This window comes from Delphinapterus leucas, chromosome 7, assembly GCF_059928025.1.
Source record: "Delphinapterus leucas isolate spDelLeu-1000000601 "Yukka" chromosome 7, BTC_Dleu_Yukka2, whole genome shotgun sequence".
Taxonomy (NCBI): domain Eukaryota; kingdom Metazoa; phylum Chordata; class Mammalia; order Artiodactyla; family Monodontidae; genus Delphinapterus; species Delphinapterus leucas.
Genome location: NC_143135.1, coordinates 41,997,539 through 42,025,216, shown reverse-complemented (window position 1 = coordinate 42,025,216; position 27,678 = coordinate 41,997,539). Strand labels below are relative to the sequence as shown.

The 27,678-nt window shown below is 39.0% G+C and overlaps 1 long non-coding RNA gene across 1 annotated transcript; it reads right to left on the bottom strand.

The window, feature by feature from the left end:
* Nucleotides 1-144: 144 nt before the first annotated feature.
* LOC111165273 (uncharacterized) lies at nucleotides 145-27,590 on the bottom strand. The gene is made up of 3 exons (XR_016393815.1): nucleotides 22,871-27,590; nucleotides 19,868-19,974; nucleotides 145-18,229 (listed from the first exon to the last, which is right to left on the bottom strand). It is a non-coding gene; the product is annotated as an uncharacterized LOC111165273 (long non-coding RNA).
* Nucleotides 27,591-27,678: the final 88 nt, after the last annotated feature.

Below are 27,678 nucleotides of genomic sequence, written 5' to 3'. Positions count from 1 at the left end.
TTAAATTTATAAAATCGATTTAATCTATAAAAATATTGAGTCACTATGTGATACACCTGAAACTAATATGATATTTTAAATCAATTATGCTTCAATAAAAATATTTAGCCAAAGGACTATCCAAATATACCCAATGCCAAGTACTAAAAATGTATCCTCTCACTGATTGGAAATGCAGGGGTTGGGGTGGGATGGAAGGGTTGTGCAAGAGTAACATGATCTGAATTATGTATTAAAAGGATCATCATGGCTGCTGTCTTAACAATAGACTATGTGGGAAGGTGGGGATAGAAACACAGGAAGATAAGTGAGGAGGCTATTAATCCACATGAGAGCTCTGGTGACTTGAAACAGGGTAGCATAAGTGGTGGTGATAAATGGCTAGATTCAAGTTATATTTTAAAGGTAAAAGAAGTAGGATTTCCAGAGTGACTGGATGTGAGGTGTTAGAGGAATCCAGGACCATTTTTTGTCTGAGCAATGGATAGAATGGAGTTGCGACTTATTAAAATAAGAAAAACTATATGAAGAGCAGGTTTGGGGGAAGAAAGACAGTGTTGGACCTGTAAACTTTTACACTCTCCAAGTGGAGACACCAAGAAATGGTTGTAAAAGTTATTGACTTGGGAGTGGGGTAAAGGTCAGGACTAGAGATAAGAATTTGGGGGAGTCATCAGCATATAGATGCCACTTAAAGTAATGACACTGGATGAGATAATCTAGGGAGGGAAGGTGGATAAAGAAGAGAGCTGGGCATTAAGCCTTGGTAGACTCCAATAAATGCTGAGGAGGAGAAATCAACAATGGAGGCTCTGAACAAATGGTCTATGAGGTAGAAGGAAAATCAAAGAGATATGATGCCCTTAAAGCCAAGTGAAGGAATATTTCAAGAAAGAGGAAATGATCAACTGTGTCAACCACTGCTGGCGGTTAACAAGATGAAACTGAAAAATAATCATTGGACCTGGAAACATGAAGATTGATTACTTTGCCAAAATTATAAAGCCTGAATGGAGTGAATATAAGAGAGAATATGAGGATAGGAAGTAAAATAGAGATAATAGACAACTCTTTTGAGGAGCTTTGCAGTAAGGTGGAATTGAGAAATAAAGAAGCTCTTGCAAGGGGAAGTGTGGTCAAGAAGCATTTTTTGAAAGATGGGACATACTAAATTATATGGCTCTGAGCATCCTCTAGCTAGTGATCTGACGCAGTATCATATTCCTCTGCAACTTCCCCAATACACTCTGCCCTTTGGAAGTCTTTGTCATAAACAAAATGTTCCATTCTCTCAACCTGTTCTCTGAAACTTTGCCTATTTATATGGATCAGCCCCATGTACACCAAGTTGGGCTGGGAGTAGAGGAGATCAAATCCCAGTCACAGATGTTCCCTGCTCCTTCTCTTTTATGGGGAATTTATCACTAGATACATACCTTTTGTTTTCAAAGATGCATTTCCTAGGGATTCTCAAATTAGAATCACTTTTGGCCTGTGTTAATGATGTAAATACCTTGCTTCTACCCCAGACCATTTATGGCCCATGCTGACCAAGTAACCTTGTTTTTTATTATGTGACTACCTCACCCCATACCACATGGCCACAGCTGATTGAGGCCAGGTAGGCACCTGACTGAAGAACCACCAATACATAGGCACCTGACTGAAGAACCACCAATACATAGGCTGGCCCACATCCTGTACAGTGGAATGACATGAAATTCTTTGCCTTAACTGAGGAAGGAGTTTGCTTACTAAAGACTGGACCTTACAAAAAGTGTAGCTGCAAGAACATTTTCATTTTATATGCTGCAAGCACCTTCTGCCACGCAGGATGGAAAAACAGATTACTTTTAGGAGCAGACCCTCCCCGCACTCTGGAAAGTATTATTTTTGCATGACTTTTTAGTTACATGAATATGAGTCAAGTATCTATCAACTTTCCTTGGGGAATTCTGTAAAAATATACAAATATAGATGGTTTATGTTGAAAAATTGAGGGTCCTATTTAAAGGGGTAAATTGTTTTTGTTTTTTTTTAGCAGAACCACATCCCTGAAAATGATATTAAAAACATTTTTTCTTAATCTGGAAATAGAATAGCCTACACCTAAAAATCACTGTTTTGAAGGAAGGGATGTGATTTTGTCCAAGTAACTAGAAGTAGGAAATTAGAACTGAAGACAAGCCGCAAATATCCAAAATGAGCTTGACTGTTTGGTTGTAAGCCTACATGTGATATTATAAAAGATTGAGTTGTTCACATTTTGGAAAATGGACGGCTCATTATTTTCAGAGGAATCTTATGATGAGAACCTAAGGTAAGGGAGGATAGCTCTGAGAATGGGGGGGTGAAGAGAATGTGTGCTTCCACCTTCAATCACCCTGGGACAAGGTGAATTCTGGAGCATAATCTGAGGACTCTGTGGGGAAGATAAAAGCAATGGCCCCCTCCCAGATTTGGGGATTTGAGGAATGTACTTTAGGGAGGGGAAATTGACTCAAGGGCACTCTAGCAAGCTTTAGGCTGGCCCTCCAAACACTGTGCTGAGGCAGTCCAGGGCCAGCACTAGGGTGAGGCCAGCAAGACCGCCAGGGGGCAACATGTCAGGAGGCATTCCCTCTTACGGTTGTACAAGTGCGTGGTTGGCATCACAGAGTGCATGTCTTCTGAAATTCTGTTCTCTGGGGGCCTTGCTTGCTTCACCCTAGTCCTGGCCCTGTGTGGCACTCTGATTATTGGGGAATGAGCTGTGGCAGAGTCTCACTCACAGAAGTTTAACTGCTGAATCCTGAAAGTTTCAGTAAATTAAGGATGAAAGCAGAGGCTCAGAAGCCTGATCCCTGAGGGGAGCAGAACATGCCAAATGCGAATCGAAATACGCAACTTTGACACATTAATTATTTTGAGTGGAAGGCATTTGAGAAACAGCAGATGCAGGAAGGGCTCTCTGAACTTCTCCTTTCTACCTAAAAGCAGATCATAAAATTTCCCATAAGAAAAGTGTCCTCCACATATCAGGAAGAGAAGAACATTCTTATTACCAGAGATCGGGAGTCAATGCCAAAATTGATCTGTAGAAACCAACCTACTAAAACAACCCTTATCTTTCATTACTTTCCCCTAATATTTCCTAGTCACTTCCTCACAATTTACCACTCCTAGAAGGTTAAACTCTTTTCCTTTGTCTTGTCATTTCTCCACAGATTTATTGTCTTTTTGATTAAAAAAAGAAAAAAATGTATATAAGCTCTTTGTCCTAATTGCTTCTTCAGGTCTTCAGTTTTCCTATAAAGGCTCCAAGTGCACATAACAATATTCAATAAAATTTGTATATATTTCTCCTGTTAATCTCTCTTATGTCAGTTTAATTCTCAGGCCTGGCCACAGAACCTAAGAGGGTAGAGGAATGGTTTTCCCTCCCCTGCAGGGGTCATGAATGTGTTGAAGAGACTAATTGAACGTTTGAGTATACAGGAACTGTGAGCTGGAGAGAAGATAAAGGGTGAGGACGAATTCATAGTAGGGAAAGAAACAGATGCAGAGAATAGCAGACAAAGAATAGCTGATCATGGTGCACTAGAGAGATAGTACTTCAGTTTTTACTGCTGAGGACCCAAGAGTTGTTTTGGATTCTGCATGACCCCCCAGTCCCATGGGACCCAGCTCTACCATGGTTCCAGCCGTTCATGAGTGAAGCTCTCTGTGGCAAGCTGCAGAAAATGGCTCTAACTTAAGCAGAAGGGAATTTATTCAAAAGGCATTGGGGGGGACTTCCCTGGTGGTCCAGTGGTTAAGACTCTGCTCTCCTAATGCAGGGGCCTGAGTTAGATCCCTGGTCGTGGAACTAGATCCCGCATGCATGCCGCAACTAAAAGATCCTGCGTGCTGCAACTAAGACCCAGCGCAGCCAAATAAATAGATACATAAAATTTTTTTTTTAAAAAAAAGAGGCATTAGGGGTATAATCAAATTGACAGGAGGTGGGAGAGTCAGACTTGCGGACGGGTGGGAAGCAAGACAGCCCTAGAGACAATAGCTGTCTCGGTGGCAGGAATGGTCTGGTCAAGATGTTGCTATACAGACAGAGTGAAATTTGATAATTGATAGCTTCAGTCTCTTTGTCCCTGTGCTAGAGATTCAAATTCCAGGGAGGGAATTTACAATGCCCTAGCTTGAGTCATGGGCCTGCCCTCCTAGCTTGGGTTACGAGCCAAATCTCAAACAATAGCTCCAAATTAATCAAAGTGGAAGAGGCAATAGGGGAAAAGGAAACTGGGGGGCTAAGAACAGGAAAAGATGAATATAGGGAAGCCAAACCAAGAACTGTCCACTGCCCAGCAACATGACTTTCTGTCCTTTTCTGTGTTGCCATAGGCCTTCCCACATGATTCTGATTCCTGTCTTTTGATTCCTGTGAGTACCATTACCCCGGCTATCCCATAACTGTTACTTGAATGATGATTCTCAGTCCCTTGCCACAGAGACAGCTGAGGCAGATTGTGAGGAAAAGGGTGCTCTTCTGCTTTTTTTTGGTCTGTCTCCTACAGAAATTATCAAAAACCTCTCAAAAAAAGATCCCAACTTGCTTCTTCAGAGACTGTTTGGCTCTGCTGGATCCTCTTGACTTGTCAGCTTTTTCTTGGGACATTTCCCATGAGGGAAGGGAAAGGGGTCATAACATAATAGTATTTCCTTTCTCAGTTAATGTTTAGCATGGTTCGGCTCAGAGATCAGCCCAAATGGGCAATACATGGGCCCTTACACTCCCTCATTCTTTTTTTTTAATTGAGCTATAATTCACATGCCATAAAATTCACCCTTTTAAGTAATGTGACTCAGTGGTTGCTGTATATTCACAAACTTGTGCAACTATCACTACTATATAATACCAGAACATTTTCATCAGTTACTCCCCATTTTCACCTTCCCTCAACCGCTGACAACTACTAGTCTATTTTCTTTTCTTTTAATAAATGTATTTATTTATTTATTTATGGCAGCGTTGGGTCTTCATTGGTGTGCGTGGTCTTTCTCTAGTTGCTGAGAGCGGAGGCTATTCTTTGTTGCAGTGCGCAGGATTCTCATTGCAGTGGCTTCTCTTTGTTGCAGAGCACAGGCTCTAGGTGCGTGGGCTTCAGTAGCTGTGGCACGCAGGCTCAGTAGTTGTGTCTCATGGGCTCTAGAGCGCAGGCTCAGTAGCTGTGGTGCACGGGCTTAGTTGCTCCACGGCATGTGGGATCTTCCCAGACAAGGGATCGAACCCGTGTCCCCTGCATTGGCAGGCGAATGCACTTAACCACTGTGCCACGAGGGAAGTCCCTACTAGTCTATTTTCTGTCTCTGTGAATTTGCCTATTCTGGACATTTCATATAAATAGAATCATATAATATGTGGCATTGTGTGTCTGGTTTCCTTCATTTAGCATAATGTTTCAAGGCTCATCCATGTTGTAACATGTATTAGTACTTTATGTCTTTTTATGGCTAAACAACATGCCATTGTATGGATACATCACAATTTATTAATCCACTCATAATGATAGATATTTGGGTTGTTTCTACTTTATAGCTATTGTAAATAATGCAGTTATGAACATCATGTACAATTTTTTGTGTCCATGTGTGTTTTCAATTCTATCGGGTATACACCTAGGAGTGTAATTACTGGGTCATGTGTTAATTCTATGTATAACATTTTGAGTAACTGACAAACACCATCTGCAAGCTATAAGGTTCTATTCCAGATCCTCAGCAACACTTGGCCCTCATTTTTATTTTAACCATTCTAGGGGGTGAGAAATGGTATCTCATCGTGGTTTCCATTTGCATTTCCCTAATGGCTGATGATGCTGAACATCTTTTCATGTGCTTATTGGCTATTTATGTAACTTCCCTGGAGAAATGTCTATTCAAATCCTTTGCCCCTATTTTAGTTGGATTGTCTTTTTACCGTTTAGTTGAAAGTGCTCTTTGTGTATTCTGGATACTAGTTTCTTATCTGATATATAATTTGCAAATATTTTCTCCCATTCTGTGGTTAGTTATTTCACTTTCTTGACATTGAAGCACAAACATTTTTAATTTTGATGAAGTCCAATCTAATTTTTATTTGGTGGCATTTTTTTTTTAACATCTTTTTTGGAGTATAATTGCTTTACAAAGGTGTGCCAGCTTCTGCTGTATAACAAAGTGAATCAGCTATACATAAACATATATCCCCCTATCTCCTCCCTCTTGCGTCTCCCTCCCACCCTCCCTATCCCACCCCTCTAGGTGGACACAAAGCACTGAGTTGATCTCCCTGTGCTATGTGGCTGCTTCCCACTAGACATCTATTTTACATTTGGTAGTGTATATATGTCCATGCCATTCTCTCACTTCGTCCCAGCTTACCCTTCCCCCTCCCTGTGTCCTCAAGTCCATTCTCTTCCTCTACGTCTTTATTCCTGTCCTGCCCCTAGGTTCTTCAGAACCATTTTTTTTTTTTTAGATTCCATATATGTGTGTTAGCATACGGTATCTGTTTTCCTCTTTCTGACTTACTTCACTGACAGTGTCTAGGTCCATCCACCTCACTGCAAATAACTCAATTTTGTTTCTTTTTATGGCTGAGTAATATTCCATTGTATATATGTGCCACATCTTTTTTTTTAACATCTTTATTGGAGTATAATTGCTTTACAATGGTGTGTTAGTTTCTGCTTTATAACAAAGTGAATCAGTTATACATATACATATGTTCCCATATCTCTTCCCTCTTGCATCTCCCTCCCTCCCACCCTCCCTGTCCCACCCCTCTAGGTGGTCACAAAGCACCGAGCTCATCTCCCTGTGCTATGCAGCCGCCCCCCATTAGCTATCTATTTTACGTTTGGTAGTGTATATATGTCCATGCCACTCTCTCACTCTGTCACAGCTTACCCTTCCCCCTCCCCATATCCTCAAGTCCATTCTCTAGTAGGTCTCTGTCTTTAACCCCATCTTACCCCTAGGTTCTTCATGACCTTTTTTTTTTTCTCTTAGATTCCATATATATGTGTTAGCATACAGTATTTGTTTTTCTCTTTCTGACTTACTTCACTCTGTATGACAGACTCTAGGTCCATCCACCTCACTACAAATAACTCAATTTCGTTTCTTTTTATGGCTGAGTAATATTCCATTGTATATATGTGCCACATCTTCTTTATCCATTCATCTGTCGATGGACACTTAGGTTACTTCCATGTCCTGGCTATTGTAAATAGAGCTGCAATGAACATTGTGGTACATGACTCTTTTTCAATTATGGTTTTCTCAGGGCGTATGCCCAGTTGTGGGATTGCTGGGTCATATGGTAGATCTATTTTTAGTTTTTTAAGGAACCTCCATACTGTTCTCCATAGTGGCTGTATCAATTTGCATTCCCATATTTGGTGGCATATTTAAGAAATCATTGGTTAATCCAAGGTTACAAAACCTTATACTCATGCTTTCTTCTAACAGTTTTATAGTTTAAATTTTTACATTTAGTTATTTGATTCATTTTGAGTTAATTTTTTTATATGGTGTGAGGTAGGGGGTACAAATTCATGTGGATTTGTTGCTGTCTCCATGTCATTTTGCACGTGCATATCTTGCTGTCCCCGTGGATATCTTGCTGTCCCCGTGTCATTTGTGGAAAAGATTATTCTTTTCCCCATTGAGTTGTTTTGGTATCCTTGTTGAAATCAAATGACTGTAAATATAAGGGTTTATTTCTGGACTGTCAACTTGATTCCATTAATCTATATTGCTATCTTTATGTCAGTACCACAATGCCTTGATGATTGTAGTTTTGTAATAAGTTTTGAAATCAAGAATTGTGTGTCCTCCAACTTTGATCTTTTTCAAGATTACTTTCACTATTTCAAATCCCTTGCTATTCCATGTGAATTTTAGGATCAAAAGAAAAGCTGTTGGTATTTTGATAGTGATTGCACTGGATCTGTAGATCAACTTGGGGTATATTGCCATCTTAACAATATTAATTTTTCCAATCTGACCATGTCTTCACATTTATTTAGGTTGTCTTTAATTTTTTTCAAAATTTTTAACAACAATTAAAAAAATTATTTCTAAATATTTTATTTGTCTGATGCTATTGAAAATGGAATTGTTTTCTCAATCTTATTTTCTTACTGTTGTTTACTGGTGTACCTAGGTACAATTGATATTTGTATATTGAGCTTCTATTTTGCAACTTCAGTGAGTAAATTTATTTCTTAGTTTTAATGGTCTTAATGGAGTCTTGGGATTTCCTATGTACAAGATTATGTCATCTACAAGTAGAAGTAGTTTTACTTCTTCCTTTCCAGTCTGAATGGGGCTTTTCTTTTTTTCTTTTCTTTTTTTTTCTTTTTGCCTAATTGCACTGACCAGACTCTCCAGCACAATGTTGAATAGAAGCGGCAAGAGCAAACATCCTTGTCTTGTTCCTGATCTTAGGGGGAAGCTTTAAAACTTTCACCATTAAGTATGATGTTAGCTGTGGTTTTTTCACAGATGCCCTTTATCAGATTGAGGAAGTTGCCTTCTATTCTTAGTTTGTTGAATGTTTTTATCAGAAATATTGAGATTATATGATTTTTAAACTTTATTCTATTAACGTGGTGTATTACATTGCTTGATTTTTGTATGTTAAACCAACATTGCATTCTTGGGATAAGTCCCAATTGATCATGGTATATAATCCTTTTTTATACGTTGCTAGACGTGGTCTGCAAATGAATAAATATGCAGCTATTATTTTGCTGAGGATTTTTGTGACTATATTCACAGGGATGTTGGTCTGTAGTTTGGTTTTGTCATTTTCCTTGTGACGCCTTTGTCTGGTTTTGGCATTAGGGTAACACTGGCCTCATAGAATTAGTCAGGAAGTTTTCCCTCCTCCTCCATTTTTTTGAAGTTTGGAAAGGACTTTAGTAATGCAACTAAAGCCAAGAAAATGAAAGACTGTTTTGTGCTGCATAATTCTACCCTTAGAATACAAAATATTACATACCAAGATAGACTATTACGAACAAGATACTAAATATTTAAAAGACAAAAATCAAGCCAACAAGTTTTGTCCCAGATTAAGTTTACCCCCTCCTAAAATTCCTAGAGATAATTTACTTAATCTATATCACAAATTTATTTTTAAACCAATGACTTCTGTGTTGGTGAAAAGGCAAATAAAGTACACTCTTTGAAAAGCATTCAAGAAGCACAGCAACATATTAGTAAGAAAGTAAAAAGAAATAAAAATACTATCCTCCAGAAATAATCATCAGAAGTATTCAGTGAACACCATTTCAGACCATGCTCTATATCACAGTTATTTAACTCCATATTTAAATGTATTCATTGTTTACCACCAATCCTCTTACTTTACCTTCTGTATACTTAAATCTCATGGATATATGGATTTTTTTTTTTAAGTAGTTTTGTGCTAGGACTCCTGGGCAATGTGATTCCTGAGTTCCTTTCTGCTTAGGGATGTTAATATGCTTCCTTACATGTGTAGTATTCTTGTCTCACATTTTAACTTATTAGAGATTGTTCTATTATTTTCTGGCATGAATACTGTTGTGGAAGAGTCAAAGGATAATCCCATTGCCCCCTCTTATAGATGACCTTCTTTTTCTGGGTTGATGCTTAAAGAACATTCTTTAATCCTTGAAATTCAACTTAATTTGACATGTTTCATCTCAGGTAGATCATTCTGGAATGATCAAAATCAGCCCTTTAATTTACAGTTTCAGTTTCTTTTAATACTTTTTTTTGCTGCATTTTTTGGTCACCTCTATTTAGACCTCTTTTTTAAAATTTTTTATTGGAGTATCATTTATTTACAATGTTGTGTTACTTTCTGCTATATAGCAAAGTGAATCAGTTATACGTATACATATACCCACTCTGCATTTTTTAAGCTCACTCTTCTAGGGATAATAATTAGTCTTATGTTGGATAATGTTTGTCCTCTGCAATGTCTTACTTCTAATTGCTTTCACCTTTGTTTTCTTCTCTTATAAGTGATCAACCAGGCTTTCTTTTGTGTTAGAAATCTCTTTTCAGTTGTGCCCATTCTATTTCTTCCTATTTCATATTAATTTGTTAGAGAAAGTTAGTTTTATTTTGGTCCTTGAATTGGTTTTGCAACTCTGAAATTTCCCTTTCCATCTCCTGGTCTCATTTTATCTGGTATTTGAGCTCTTGCTTTATTGGACGGAAATTCTTATTAAATTTTCCTTAGGTGTACTTATGAACATTTTTATTCTGCAAAGTATTTAAATAGTTCCAGATGTTTCTTCCTTAACATCCCACACTCATCTAAACTTTCACCATTTGGGTATTTTGCAGGGGCAGAGAATGTTTAATGCATATCCTTATTTCTGTCATGTTTTAATCCTATCAGTTAGGATGCTTTTGCCTGCAAATAACGGAAGCTCTAACTAACAATGTTTTAAACAATAAATACTTTCTGTTATCTGGCATGTCTAGTATCTAGAGGTAGTCAGCTCCAAGGTTATTTCTGCAGTTTAACTATGTCCTTGAGGATATAATCTCTTCCCATTTTTCTGTTCTGCCATACCTCAAAATCATAGGATGGCTGCCACAGCTCCAAGATTCAAGTTTATACACACCAGCATCCCAGGCAACAAGGAAGGGGATGGGCTAAAAGGGCCTTATCATTTTTTATCTCTCTTTTTTTCAGAAAAGAAACTTTTCCTAAGAACCTCTCTCCCTTCCACCCCAACCCCTAAACGGACTTCTCCTTTCTTTTTTCCAGAACTTGATCATATGCTCTTCCGTAAATAAGTCACTGAAAAAGGAGAACTGGATTGTCATGATTGGTCTAAGACAGTGATTCTCAACTGAGGGTGATTTTGACCTCCAGGGGACATTTGGCAATATCTGTGAACAGTTTTGGTTGTTACAACTTCAAACCAAAATCAAACCAAAACCAATATTGGCAAGGATATAGGGGGAGAATAGTAGTGGAGTATGTGCACTACCTAACTATACACCATTGTCTAGTGGAAGGAAACCCATTTTCAGTTAGAATACTAATGAATAATTTATTTTTCTCACCAAAAGGGTTGTTAAATTGTCCTTCCTTTGCCATACAAAGGACAAAATAGAACTCAGAGAGAATGTAGAGGTCTTAGATATATCGAGACAAATGCTTCAAAATCATGCAGTCAGAAAAAGAGAAAAGTAATTGGGGTTTAACAAGTGAAAAATACTTCCGCAGAGTATAAGAAGAATAAACCTATGAAAATAAACTAATCAAAACAGTCCTTAATGTGAACTTTGTAAATAACTTTATGAACAAAAGTAAAGGTTAAGTAAAACAGAATAAATTAGAAAAAAGGACATCTATGGTAGACAGAATAATAAGTCCTCAAAGATACCCATGTCCTAACCCCTGGAATCTGTAAATGTTACATGCAAAAGGGGTTAAGATATGAATAAATTGTCATGAAATAATAAAAAAATTGTCATGAAATAATCAAAAAATCAAATATTTTTTGATTATCCTCTGAGGCCTAGTGTAATCACAAAAGTTCTTACAAAAGGGAGGCAGGAGGGTCAGAGTCAGAATAAGAAATGTGACAACAGAAGCAGAGTTGAAGTGATGCCATAGCCAAGGAATGCAGATGGCCTCCCCAAACTAGAAAAGGAAAGGAAATGGATTCTCCGTTGGAGCCTCCAGAAGGAATGTAGCCCTGCTGACACCCATTTTAGACTTGATCTCCAGAACTATAATAAATTTAAGTTGTTTTAGGCCACTAAGTTTGGGATAATTTGTTACAGCAGCATTAGAGCATCCAAGTACAGGCTGACGTACAATAAGAACAGCATGAGACAAAGCAAAGATCATCTACAAGACTTGGACAATGCAAAGACAAGAGGAATCAAAACTGGATCAAAACAGAGGCAATACCTAGCTAAAAACTAATTAAGAGTTTTCATCATTTTTCATAGTAAGAAAACTGGACATTTCTATGGGAATTCACTGTGTATTTGTTACAGTTTGATGTATGTATTATTTAAGGTTCTCCAGAGAAACAGATCCAATAGGAGATTTTATATATGTGAGGTGGTATGTGTGTGTGTGTGTGTGTGTGTGTGTGTGTGTGTTTTAAGGAATTGTCTCATACAGTTGGGAGGGCTAGCAAGTTTGAAATCTGTAGGGCTGGCTAGCAGCCTGGCAATTCAGGTTGATGTTGCAGTATTGAGAACTCTGTAGGGCTGCAGGCTACGAACTCAGGTAAGGCTTCTATGTTGCAGTTGTGAGAATTCCTTTTTCAGGAAACCTCAGTCTTTGCTCTTAAGGCCTTGAACTGATTGAATGAGGCCCCATCATATTATTCAAATTGCACTGATTTAAATGTTAATCACATGTTAAAAAACAACAACCCTTACAGAACATCTAGTCTGTTGTTTGACCAAACAACTGCGCATATAATCTAATCAAGTTGACAGATAAAATTAACCATCACAATGTACACATGTACATTTAACTCTACAGTAGAATACACTCATTAATTAACAACAAATCCCTTGTATTCATCAATTTGCCTTACTAGTATTTAGATAAAGATTCTTAATCTGAAATCCATGGACCTCTAGAGGGTCTCCCATCTTCAGGTGGGGGGAGGAGGTCCATGAAACATTCTAATTACATACAGCATTTTGAGTTGATGTGTGTTCATTTTTCTGGGTGATGAGTCCATAGTTTTCACCATATTCTCAGAAAACTCTAGAAGGGTATGAGACTGGCCAAGAAAGGTCAAGAAGCCACTATAGACAGACATCTAAACTGAGTGGACCATTTTTGACATTTGAAGGCTGGGTTCTCATGTCTGAAAAAGCAGCACCCTTACCAACTGCCCTGGGAGTTACTCATTACACAAATACTAAGTCCTCACCAACTGCAAATAATAGATTAAATATAAATCTTTGCTTTCCAACAAAGTTTTCTATATCTTACTCTGATATGATATTGCAAAGTGGGGGGATGGAACGGTCTCATAGTTCAGTCCCAAATGAGTCTTTCAGAAGCAATTTTTCGGTCATTATAATTTTATGGGTGAGCTATTTAGTTAATTCCTGGCAGTGGAGTGAGCAGCAGTGAGGGGCCTTCTAAAATTTTAGAAATGAGAAAGAATGCTGCTCTTTGAATCCTAAACCTATCAACTCAACACATATAAGAAGTCAGCAAAATGTCTCCTAGGCCCTGAGAACAGCTACATAGTTAAAGTGAATAAATCAATTAATAGGAAAAACTAGTATTTTAAAGCAGTTCAGACTACAAATAGGCTGCACAGGGGAATTTATAGGGTGATGGAAATACTCTATGTGATACTGTAGTTTTAGACAGATGACTTATATCTTTGTCACAACCCATAGAATTATGCATCACAAATAGTGAATTTCTGCACGCAAATTTCAAAAATACCAACCAGGATGCCCAGGGATCCCAGGATGGAATGCAGACAATGACTAATGAACATAATTGTATTACAAATGTATAATATAACTTGACTGAAGGAAGTGAGGAAAACAGGAGCTAACAAGTAACTTTGGAAAACCATGTTTTGACTGGATACTTTAAGGCTAAAGACAAAACTAGTGACATGAGTTAGCATTTCTGAAACTGCTTTATATATATACTAGGGTAGAAGAATTAAATAAGTTGTAGATAATAGGAGGCAGATTTCCAACTGTCAGATAATAGTTAAAAAATTAATTACAGAGAAAGAGGCTAGAGTTAATCCTATAGTGCTGTATTAGAGTTGGGGATGTATGAACTCATGTTTATTTTAAGATATATGTAGACAGATACAGAAACATATATATGTGTGTTTACATGGGTTAGTATCTACATGTACACACATACATACACACACACACATTTACTAGCTTTGTTCACTGAGTGAGCTGAGAAACAGTGGCAACTCAGTAACAGTGAGCACACCCAGGACCCAAACCTTGGTTTCTAAGTATAATTCTCCAATAAAAGGATACTGAAGGCAACCTGAAATAGCTCTCAAAGCTAGAAAAATTTGGCCAAAGCTGGAACTATTTGAGCAACAAAATAATGACAGTACTCTATTATGACCCAAAGAATAAAATATCCATGAACCTATACTGATATAAACAATTGAATAAATAAGTAGATAGGTTAGTGCTGAAGAAAGAACAAATTTTTCTTACAGAAGAATTCAAAACAATATTTGTAGATACTTCCTCCTCCAGGAAGTAGAGATAATTCCCCTCTCCTTGAGTGTGGGCTGGATTTAGTGACTTGCTTCCAAGGAAAGTATGGGAAAGAAAAATAGTAACTTTCAATGGAGAAAACTGGCAGGTACTACCTTAACCAACTCAATAAGGTTAACATCATCAGTAATAAATCATTTTGATATCATATACCTCCTGATACATGATGTGCAGAGAAGGTACTTCACCTTTGTGGTAATTTCCCCCAAAACTCATAACTCTCATATAATCAGGAGAAAAACCCAAATTGAAGGACATTCTCAAAGTATCTGACCAGCTCTCATCAAAACTGTCAAAGTCATAAAGAACAAAGAGACTGAGAAACTGTCAAAGATTGGAGGGGATTAAGGAACCGTGATGACTAAATGCAGTATGGGATACCAGGTAGGCTCCTCAAATAGGAAAAGGACATTAGCGGAAAAACTGGTAAAATAAAAATAAAGTGCAAGGTTAATGGTATTATAACTATGTTAATTTCTTAGTTTTGACAACTGTACTGTATTTGTGTTAAGATGTTAACAGTAGGGGAAGCTGGGTGAAGGGTACAAGGGAACTCTTGATACTACCTTTGCAACTTTTTAGTAAATCTAAAATTATTCCAAAAGTATAAGGTGGTTCTGAAAAGCAAATTCTGACAGAGTGCCTAGTACAAGAAAAACGTTCTTCTGTGGGTCAAGAATACTTCCCCAGGCCTGAGCTGGCTGAAATATGCCTCAGGTCTAACTATATGCTTTGACTGGAATTCCCTGCTTATTCAACAACTTTCGGAATGTTGATTCAGCCTACAAGGGACTGTGGTCCTGGGAAAGGAATGCAGTGAAGAGAGCACAGGAGCATAATGTCACTAGAAAGACATATCCCCTTACTATAAATCAATCATCCAGCATTCAAGCTAATTGCACCAACTCAGAAGATTCTGTTATGAATCTCTCACTGAGAACCTGTTCATTCTAGGGTCCAAAGTCTATTTTCTGGACTAGCAAGCCTCAAATTCAGACCTTACAGTCTGGTGGGTTCCCTCCCTAATTCCTCCCCACCCCCACTCCCAGCACCCCTTTATCCACGTCGTTGTTCCAGCCCATTAGGCCTCCCAATAGTCAGCTCTCCCAGTGATACCTCCAGGAACACCATACCAGCTATATACAAGGTATTTCTGATATCTTGGCATCCCTTTTACTTTCTTGAATAACATGAATACCAGTTTAAAAAGTGAGATTCCCTCAGCTCCCTTGATATTTTTACTAAGTAAATATTGTGGCTGTATCCTAGAAAAATTAGGGCACAACACCAATAAACAATGACTCTAGAATATAGCCTCTACCAGGTTTTTACTGTGCTGAAAGAAAAGAACTTGATTCTCTCCCTCCTGTATAAATAATTTTTCTTTAATCTCTGTGTACATTACTTGTGCTTTTCCTTACCATTCTATGTTTGAAGGCCTATGTAACCTGAATTGCCACTTTCCTTTACAGAGATGAAGAGAGAAGTACTCATGTCATTTGTATTTCAAGTATGAAGTCATTCCTCTTTCTCGCTTTTTTATCCATTCTAAAACTTTGCCTTGAACATCAAGTTCTTCTGGCCCACATGACTCTAACCTGGTTGTCAATAATTTTTAGTAACTATTGTAACTGAGAGCTTTTCTTTCCACTCAAAGTTCACCAAACCCTATACTAAAAACAGAAATGTGTTAGTGAATCAAGCAGAGGCATGCAGAGCATCTTCTTGTGTAACCCGCAATGAAAAGTAAAGTTGCTGAATATTTGTTTCCTTTTCATTATTCAAACTTGATTACATATAATTTTGTGTGTGTGTGTTTCCTACAGTAAATACACACTTAACTTTGAGAAATGGATGGGGTGATTTTTGACTGAGAGAATTTTTGTCTTATTACTACAGACAAGCCTGGACCTTGAAATGCCTGACTTCTGTATATTTCTCTCACAGGATTGGGTAAAGAGTGGGAAATTTCCTTCCCTTTACATTGTGGATGAGCAGTTAACCCCCCTCATTCTTCTCTCTGGGAGCTGATCCTTGCCAGGGTCCCAGGGCCTTGACTCAGTTTCCTCTTCATTCTGGTCCCCCGTTCCATACTGTGCTCACAGTAGGTGAGGTGAAGGCGAAAGCAAGCAAGGAAGGGGGAAAAAAAGCCCAACCCGCTGTTGCCACGATATTAGTCAACACCATGTCCTTCTGCATCACCTCCTTCCTAACTTTTATACTACCCTCATGGTCAAGAAAGGCTGACTGGACTGGGAACGGCCCAAGTTGGGATTTTATGACAAGAAGAAGGAATGAGAAAGGGTAAACTCCATCCCAATACAGCTTCAGACCCTAATTCTCCCACTCCCTGAAATAATGCCTCACCCTTTTCCATAGAACTTTCTTTAGGTTCTTTGTACACTAATTTCTTGCCTCCTGTTTCAGCCTTTGGTCAGTCCCTATTCTCCCTGCTCCTCAACCATCCCACACCCTACTCCATTGTTATGCTGTTCTTGCACCAGTGCCAGTAATGCGGAAGGCCCACTCTCATTGTCAGAGGGAAGAGAACAGCACCTCCAGGGAATGGTACTGAAGAAAGATTTGCTTCTAGCACCTCAAGATGGAATTCTGTCACTTACCTTGATAAACCTAAAGAATATGCATATACCACTATCTCTTGATTCATTTATTTTATCAATGAATGATCAACTAACTGCCTAGTCTCTCCACCTTTTCAACGTACTCACATATTTCCAAGTGAAGATACTTAGTAGGCAACGTTCAGGGGACAGGATAAGCCTGGATGTTTAAATTTGGGAGTTGTCAGCATCCATATGATATCTGACATACAGATTGAATAAAGGCGCAAGCTTCAATCCTTATAATAAATTTTAGTAAAGTTCAATTTCTTTTTCATTTCTGTATATATACATATTTTAAAAACACATCTATAGAAGTTCTCACATTTTCTTCCCACACATGCCTGGGGTGGTAGAGCCTTGCTTTGCAGAACAGTGCTCAGGGATACAGAAATCCAATGGCCAAGTTCTACAAAATGTACATTTTCAGTTTTACTGCAAACCGCCAAATTGCTTTTCTAAATGCAACGTACTAATCTGCAAGCAGTTTATGAAGGAGCTCCTGTTTCTTCACATCCTTTCTTAAACTTTATATTATCAGACTTCATACCTGCCAGTCTGTGGATTGATCTCTCCCCTCAGGGATCAGATTCCTGCTCTATCTCATTAGAGGAGGAACTGCCACTCTCACCTTAGCACAAGACCTTTGCCCATTTAATGTCCCTGAAAATAAGATTATTCCACAGAAATAAAAGTTTCGTTAGTGGGCCAGTAATTAAATGTGGATTTAATACTTTCTTTTCTGATCCCTATAATCACATAACGTTAAGACATTGTACCAGGAGCCCATTAAGCACTACCACCTACTACTTGGCACATAAGTAAGCCTTCAATAAATATTTTGTGAATGAACAGAAGGAGATGTCACTACATAGCCATGTACAAATACAACCGGGCATCTCTCTTGATCCCTCTCTTTTTGCTGCTTCCCTGACATGAATTACCAGGTCCTGTCAGTTCTACTTCTGAGATATCTTTTGTGGCCCTGTCTTATGAATTCCCACTACCATTGCCCAAGTTATGGACATCTAAATCTCCTCTCTTCCTTTCTCATTCTTCCATCCCCAAATTGAAAATGTGTGGGTTATTCTCTCATGTTTATGTGACATTCTACATGCTCATCTTCTGCCTAGAAAATACTCACCTGACAATATTCTTACTTATCCTTCAGAATTCAAGTCAAATATTACCTCCTCTGTGAAAACTTTCTTGACTCCTGGGCAGTTTCTCCTCTGTGCTCCCACAGATGTTCTAGTGACTCTTCTCATTGGACTTACATTCTGTTGTGTTCATCTTTTTTGCTATCTTGACCAATGCTGTCCAATAGAAATATAATGCAAGCCACATGTAACTTTTCTAGTAGCCACATTAAAAAATGTAAACAGAAACAGATTAAAAGAATTTAAATATTTTAATTTAACCTGATACATCCCAAATATCATTTCAACATGTAACATTTATTAATGAGGTATTTTATTTTTTGGTACTAAGTCTTCAAAATTGTGCGTGTTTTTTATACTTATAACATATTCCACTCCAGACCGGCCACATTTCAGGTGCTCAATAGCCACATGTGGTTAATGGCTCCTGTACTGAAAGACTAGTATGACGTTCAAAAGGAATTATATCTTGTTAATTTTTGTATTCCCAGGTGTTCGACTTGTCAGAAATGCCTAACAAATGCTTGCTAAATGAATTAATGAATAAATGAACAATGATAAAAATTAGCTAGTGCTGATTGCATGTGAAAGGCACTGTGGTAAGCAATATACATAACTTCATTCCTTTCCCTACCGGCAAATGTTTAGTTGGTATTCAATGGCTACTTAACAGTCATTAAGTAATTAGTCTTGGGAAAGCCACTTGTTTGTTAAGAACTCAAGTTTTCCTACTTGTGAAAGACGGGGGGATGGGCAAAGTGAGACTTAGACCAGTTCTGAAATAGTGTGGATATAAATGAATGCAGAGCATTTAGAGTTGAGTCATGAAAACAATGAATGATCAGATAAATTTTAGGAGACAATGTTGCACAGTGGAAGGGCACAGGCTTTGGAATTAGGCACACCTGGTTAGAATTCCCAGCTCCACTACTCAGTTATGTGCTCTTAGGCAATGAAATTAAATTTCCCAGTCTTCCACTTCTTCCCTGTAAAATGGAGACAATAGCTACCTGTTGCAGGGTTCGGAAATAATACCTATAAAGTCTTTGGCATGTTAGTACACCTTTAAAAAACAGAAGACATTATTATTGGTTCTGAGAAGTCTTTCATTCTATTTTTTCCCCCTTAGGATTTAACAGTCGTAAAGGTAAGAGTTTAGATAAGGCTTACCATGTGCCGGAAACTGTGATAAAAAGCTTAAAAATATTAACGCATTCAGCTTGATAGCACCCCTATGAGGTAAGTGCTATTACTGTCATTTCCATTTACCCCCAGGGAACTGAGGCACAGAGGGTAAGTAACTTGCCCAGGGTCACACACATAGTAAGTCGTAGTGCTTCGATCCTACACCCAGGTGTTCAGAGTCAGGACTGTTAATCACTGCTCTATTCTTCTCAAGCCAACCACTGACTAATTTATTAGAAAAAACCTACAATTGGCTGCTCTAATAAATATCATAACAGAGTGGTTAAATGGCTTTTTTATGGAGAACCTAATCTGCGCACTGTTCTCTGATCTGGAGAATAAGTGATTAGGAACTGAGTTAAATATAAGTTTTATTTCCTTAAGAGTCATACATGTGTGAATACCCTGACAGATTTTTTTTACACATAGGTGTGGTTTGCTGTCTGAGGTTCTCCCAGTTCAGGTCCTTTGTTTCAACTGTTTCTGGGAAGAGGGCTTTCCCTAGAAGCTCAAGGGTGAGCTGATACTGATCTCAGAGACTTTAGGCACAGTTCTCAAAAAGCACCACCCAGAGAGCAGGACATAGGGGAGTCAGAGTCTGTGGCTTACCCCTTGGACATGCTGTGATGTTCTAATACAGATAATGAACTAGTGATTCCCACTTCTGGGCATCTGAAGCAGCTCAGTTCTGACTAATGTGCAAAGAGAGTAAATCCCTAAAAAAGAAAGAAAAAGAAAAAAAGAATAATTTCCAGGTCTCAGGGTCCTACTGAGTTACTACTGCCCCCAAAGTGAGCTCCAAACAATGACAATGCCACCCACAAAAGAAGGGCAAATGACCACCAAATCAGTTGTGGGAAGAAACAGGCCAGCAAGATGGTTACTTCTTTCCACAGTGACACTTGGAAAAAAGACAGCAGATGGTATTTAAAGAAATGTTACAAATACTGTTCCTCTTCCTCCCAATACCTGTGAGTCGGGTAACACCAGAACACTGTTAGCAATAAACAGGGCCTGGAGGAGACACTTGAGAATGTAGGGAAGGCAAAATTTTACCTCTACCTCCTTAGGGGTTTTCAGCTGGGCCTGAGAATTAAACTGACATAAGACAGGAGAAATGTATACAAATTTATATGTTTTACGTGACACGGGGGCTCTGATAAGAAAATGAAGATGAAAAGAAATGGCAAAACCTACAGGCTTTTACATTAGGTTGAACAAAGAGAGGAAATTGTGGGAAAGTAACTAAATTATATGGGGAGGTTAAAGGAAGATAAGAATTAACAGTTCTGTTTATACAGGATTCTCAGCTTTGATTCCCCATTGAAGAATGTTTCTTTCTTCTGGTATAGGAAGGGTATCTTTCACCTGGGAGATTTTATCTCCTGTTTTCAGGAAGAAATGGGGAGATTAGAAGGCCGCTTTGGCATCTGCTATTCTTCCAAGTGCCTTTAGTTCAAAATAATCCTTATGTCACAGTAGCATATTTTGGGGTGGTATATTCTGCCACTTTTTATTCTTCCCCTGTGAAACTTCACCCCAAAGATTCATAGTGCAGAATCTGAGCTTGCAGATTATTCTGTTTCTCCTCGAATTAGTCTTGAGAATAGGTCAGTTTATTTGAACAGTTGTGTCTTAGTTAAGGAGGCAGTGGTGCAGGTGAGAGCAGTAGCTCATCTAAGTTAGATCTCTATATGATGTGAACAATCAGGCATTTAGTGAGGGTTTTTTTGTTTGCTTGTTTTGTTTTTTTGTGGTACGCGGGCCTCTCACTGTTGTGGCCTCTCCCGTTGCAGAGCACAGGCTACGGACACGCAGTCTCAGCGGCCATGGCTCACGGGCCTAGCCACTCCGCGGCATGTGGGATCTTCCCAGACTGGGGCACGAACCAGTGTCCCCTGCATCGGCAGGCGGACTCCCAACCACTGCGCCACCAGGGAAGCCCTCTCCAACTTTTTTAATGTACTGCTGTGTTTGACATGCATCAAGCAATTTATTTTTACTATATGTCCTGATTTTAAATTGAGTTTAAAATTTTACAATCTTAAACATCTAGTAGAGATAACATAAATTCATTTGACTAGTAAACCCAAATAGAATAAGTGCTATGTCTTCATTATATTTACTGTTGACAACTCTGAAGACGTGACTTAAACAAGCTTTTATCCCAGATCCTGTGAGCCTGAGAAACATTTGGGTTAGTTTCTATATTTCTGAGAGTTTTAGGAATACTTTATATAAGCGTTTATTTTTTTAAACCAATTAAATAGAACTCTTTTACAGAGTAATTTTGGCAGTATCATCCAGAGGTAGAAAAATATTACATATATACATAGACATATAGAGACATATACAAAAAGAGATCTTACAGTTTTCATTTTAAACCTTAGCCATGAGTTAGGTATAAATATAGAAACAAAAAATTTACTAACTTATACAAGAGTTATCTTCATCTTATTAATTTTTTCCTTTCAATTTGACCTTCCCATAGGTAACAGTAGGATAATTGTATAGGGTGGGAGCTCTCTAAAAACTCCTTTTAGATATAGAAGTCCAAATATTCAAGAGTATACCTATTTTTTTTTTTTTTTTTTTTTTTGCGGTACGCAGGCCTCTCACTGCTGTGGCCTCTCCCGTTGCAGAGCACAGGTTCCAGACGCGCAGGCTCCGCGGCCATGGCACGGCATGTGGGATCTTCCTGGACCGGGGCACGAACCCCTGTCTCCTGCATCGGCAGGTGGACTCTCAACCACTACGCCACCAGGGAAGCCCAAGAGTATACCTATTTTAATTATGACTCAAAACCAATAAGCCTTTTATGGCTTAGCCACAGACATGAGAGGCATCCCCAAAGAGAGTACAAAAGATGCAGCCCTCCCAAAATCCAGAAAGTTCACTCCCAGAGTTAGCCTAAGAATGCAAAGAGCTTTACTGTCACAGGCAGTAAGAATAGTGTTTGTGAAACTGGTGTCTCTTGTTTCCTACAGGAACTTGAAATGTCTCCAGCTATAGACCAGCTCATTTGTGGCATCGGGTGGGTGACATTAGGATAAGGGCTTCCTAGCACTATGAAGACAACAAAGGTCAGACAACCAAGGCTCCTTATGGACTGGAATCTCTCAAGACAAACTGGAATCTCTCTTAAGACACACTTCTCTGAGAGGTGGCAAGGATGGACAAAGAGAATGCTGCTTGTCATTTTGTGTCTTGATTTCCACCCTGTCTGGCTCGTTACCTGACTCAAGCCAATACTTGTACTGTCCAGTCCAGCTGATGGAGACCAGAGAGAATATTTTCCCTGGTCACAAAGCCAAGCTCTGAAGATGTGAAACAAGATGAATGGTGCAGCTCATTTTATGATTTTCCTCCTTATGACAAGCACCACTAAAGACAGAGACAAAGAAACAAAGACTAGGAGGCTGTGGATTATAACCAATGGGTAGTCAGAACCAAATACAAAGGTCACAACTCAAAGAACTAAGTTTTACATACTTTTTCTCCTGCCAAGCTACATTTAGAAAGGGAAAAAGATAAGGAGAGACTTTCATTATTCTTGCTTTGGTTGGGCCATGCAGGCAGAGATCTAAGGGATTGATGTGTAAGAATTCTTACCTTCTGCTGGCTTTTTGTCAGCTGTCCCAGGATCTCTCAGTGTCCCAACCATTGAAATCCCAACCTCATAACCAGAAACTGTAGGGGAGGCAAAATTTTACCTCTATCTTCTTAAGGTTTTTTGGCTGGGCCTGAGAATTAAATTGGCATAAAACAGATTAACAGTAGAATTGTATACACATTTATGTTAAATGAAGACTCAAAGAAATGGCAAAATCTATAGGCTTTTATACTAGGTTGAACAAATAAAGGCAATTGTGAAAAAGTAAATTATATGGGGAGGCTAAAGAAAGATACGAATTATTTTAACAAAGTCTATGTATACAGGATACTCGGCTTTGATTTGCCACTGAAGAATGTTTCTTTTCTTCTGGTATAAGAGCATCCTTCACATGGGAGCTTTTATCTCCTGTTTTCAGGAAGAAAAGGGGAGCTTAGAAGGCTCTTCTTGCATCTGCTGTTTCTTAGGTGACTTTAGCTCAAAATAATCCTTAGGCTAAAGTGGCATATTTTGGGGTGGCATATTCTGCCACTCTTCAAGAACCAGAAAGTCAGTGGTCAGGACACAAGGAATATTTTAGAAGAGCCAAGAACACAGCAGCTCCATTTTTGCTCCATGTAGATTAAAGCTGTTGAATAACTGAGGGTCAGATGATTCACCTCCAGGTGAAAACCAAACTTATTTCACAGATCTCTAAAACACTCAGAACAGATACTGGGCATTAAGTTTCACCCTTCTTTTAGAGATGAGGAAATGAAGCCACAGAAACCCGTGTGTACTCGTTCAGACTGACAATTGATGTATTAGCAGAAATGTTAGAAACTTGGTAGAATTTTTTTGTTTGCTTTTTAATAACAAGCTTTAAAAATATGTTTAAAGCAGACCAATTCTGGATGTCATAATTGAATACAGAACAAGGTAGAGATCACCAAATGAATTGCAGAGAGTAACTGTACTCACTAGAAATTTGGCTCTCTTGAGAAAAGCTGCCTGAAACTCTTTCTATGCTGTGCTCAGTCTATGCTATGAAAGTGAGCATCTCTGATGCATTCTAGATAGCAGTAATGGGCTCTTCACTGCAACTACAAAGTTGTGTTCCCTTTAGTTTTGTCAAAAGAAGTAGTTACTTTTAAATAGTTCACACTCTCCTTTGTCATGAAATCTGTAAAGATAAAGCATGGTGAAAAGAATTATTAACACCATGAGTTCCATGAGAAACATACGTAAGATTCTGTGCTACTCATTGTGAGGAACACAAAGATGTATGGAGGAGAAGGCAAAATGACCAGATCTTGTTTTGGAGGAGGCAAATGTGGCATAGTAAAAAGATTATGGAATTTGCCATCAAATAGACCTAGATTTCAATCCCACTTCTGCCACCTAACAGCTGTGTGACTTTGGGCAAATTACTTGTCTCATTGAGCCTCAATTTTCTCTTCTACAAAATTCAGATGAATAGATGAACATTTGCATAGGGTTGTTGTAAAGATGGAGTGAAGAACCTCAACAAAACTATGTTTAATGAGACATTGACAGAACAATGTATCATATGAGTTAGAAAATGATACATGCCATGAGAAAAGTATTTCCTCAGAGCAGGAAGAGGTACTGTTTGCATAAAAAAGTTAATGCTTGACCTTACTTGACTTCTGTTTTTAAAGAAGTTATGGAAGTCTGAGGGAATGCACAAATAGCTATAACTAGTTTATGAGTAACAAATGGGTTTTTGGTGTCTATTCCTATTTATTTTCTCAGTAATATATGGTATCCTTAGGCTGTAAACTATAGTAATACATTTTTGGCATGGTATAATTTACCTTCATTTACAGAACTGTGTTTCTGTAGCAAGAATCAAAAGTATATACAGGTGTTCCATACGTGAATAAAATTACAATGTAGTAGATTCCAATATATGGCAGCCCAATTTTCGGGGCTCTTGTTGAAAAGAGATGGGAAAAGCATTTGAATGAATTATTACTTTTTTTTGGTATTACTATATTTTAAGTGTTAGACTCTGGGCAAAATCCTTCATTACCTTTTGTGAAGACTATTAGTCACTTTTTATAGATATATGACTTGGAATTCATGTAAAAATGGTGGTGCACTGCAAGGGACATGAGCCACACAACATGCCCATGAGACTGTACCATCTTGGATAGTAAACCGTTGTTTTAATTTTAAGTCCTCTTCCAGAATGCATGCTGCCCATCTGTGGGGGGTCTCTGCTGGAGGGACATGTTACATACACATCGACTTGAATCAAATGAATGCCTTTAAGCTTGCAACCCTAAAGTTATTTTTGAAAGTCATAATGTATTCATTAAGCAATTACTTAATTTCTTCACATGTTTTTCTCAGAACTAAGTATTAATTTATATATTTATATATAGCTATTATATTGTTATATTTACATATAACTATTTTTTAAAAATGAAGGTATTTGCACAAAAATTTAAAAATTTGTAATGAAAGTACTCTCCAGAAATAGTGCCTAATTGCTTATGGTATGGTGATAAACCTTAGCAGTGGTTAACTTAGCTCTGTACCTTCTAAGAAGATGCCCCTAAATTCCCTAGGCTGGGTTAGATCCTTTTTATATATATTCTCTCATCCTTCATTATAATGGAATTATCTGTTTATGTCTGCCTCCCTATTACACCCTATACTCTGTGGGAAATACTGTCTTACCTAACTTTATGTGCCTAGTTCAGGGACAAGTACTTTAAACAAAGGAATTTATCAGAAATGAACAACTTAATGACTGAGTTAATAAACACGAATCCTGTAATCTTTAACTTGTTTTGCTGCTGATGCCCTTCCACAGGCTAACATTTGGCCCATAGTTCTTGTGGCTATTTTGGGAAGAATATTATTGACTTATAGCTAAGAAGTGTTTCATCTGACTCTGGATATTTCAGAATTTTGCTAATGGACTGGGTTTTAGACACACATACATCTTGCCTAGTCTAGGAAAATGACTCATCCCTGAGGGTAGGCAGCTGTATTAGTTTTGTGTTCAGTGCCCTCTGCCAGGAATGACTGTATCGACAGCCTCAGTATCCGTGGGTTCCACATCTGTGAATTCAAATAACTGTGGATTGAAAATATTCAGAAAAAAAATTCTAGAAAAGTTCCAAAAAGCAAAAGTTTGAATTTGCTATTTGTCAGCAACTGTTTACCCAGCATTTACATTGTATTTACAACTACTTACATAGCATTTACATTGTATTAGGTATTATAAGTTAACTAGAGATGATTTAAAGAATGTGGGAGGATGTGCACAGTGGTTATGTTAGCAGTGGTTAACTTAATTCTGCATCTTCTAAGAAGATGCCCCTAAATTCCCTAGGCTGGGTAAGATCCTGTTTATATGTATTCCCTCATCCTGCATTATAGTGGAATTATCTGTTTATGTCTGTGTCCTTATTATATCCTATGCTCTGTGGAAAATACTATCTTACCTAACTTTATATGTCAAGTTCAGAAACAAAGATTCTTCACCATCTCACATAAGGAACATGAACATCTGTGGATTTTGGTATTTGCGGGGGGGCGGGGGGAGAGTGTGTCCTGGAACCAATTCCCCAGGATACAGAGGGTGACTGTACTTGGTGCTGGACTGTGAGCTCCTCCAAGGCAGAAGCCATGGTGTTCAAATGAAAGTAAAGTACGCAGCTCCGTAAACTTCTGTAGTTTCCAACTGGGTGCAGCACCCCATGGGTGCTTTAGTTCTGGTAACAGTGTCAGGCACTGAAACAAGCTCTAAATTCTCAGAGAAAAATCATTCTGAACCATCTTAGCTCATCCTTAAAGCACCAACCTGTGAGTGTTATTCACCGTGCCAGGAGCTTTCACTCACTTTAAATCCTCACAGTCCTGTTTTTCTTCCTCTGGTTTCTAGTTTTTGAACGATAGCTAAATCCTAGTGGGATTGTTTATACCATGGGTGTCCCATGGAGCCTAAGGTTATGGTAATATTAGAGTTTTTCTCACAATCCTTTTATCATTAAAAAAATTGAGATATTATACATAAAGTGCGTTGAGTGAACTAATCTTAAGTGTACGACTCGGTGAAGTTTTATCTAGGCAGACACCACCTCGGTAACTACCACCCAGCTCAAGAGGCAGAACGCTCCGAGCTTCCGTGAGGTTCCCTTGTGCCCTTTCCATTTCCCCTCCTCCCCCCCGCGAGATAACCATTATTCTAATTTCTCTCATCATGGATAAATTTTGTATGAAATTACTCTGGAAGCAGTGTTAAGTGGAAATATTTGACCCACAGTCCCGCGGGGCTGGACGAGACGCACGTTAGGCTCCCTCTCTATAGGGCACCCCGCGGAGGCTCCAGGGGACCACAGAGCCACGGTTCCGCTCTCACCGACCCAAACCAGCCCCGCCAAGAGGCGCGTCGGGACTCACGAAGACAGCGCGGGAGCACGCCACAATGGCTGCCAGCGGTCACCTGCGGCCGCCTCGCCGCATCCTCCCCACCTTTCCAGTGGGCGCCGCTCCCAAGCGACGGGCAGCCCGGGTGTGGCCCTGGACGCGACCCGCCAGAACGCGAGCTGCCGGCGGGGGCGCTCGTGAGCTCGGGGTGTGGGGCGCGCGACCATTGGATGAACTTTCCCCGCGAGCTGGCCGGGAGCAGAGCCCACCTCCCGGCTCTCTCTCCGCCCTCCCATTGGCCGTTCGTGTCCCACCCGCGCCCGCTCCCGTCCTCCTCCCGCCCGGATGGAAACGGGGTTGAGGGGGTGGGAGGCCGAAGCCAGGCGGAGGGTGAGCGGTCCTCCTAGTAAGGGGGCACGAG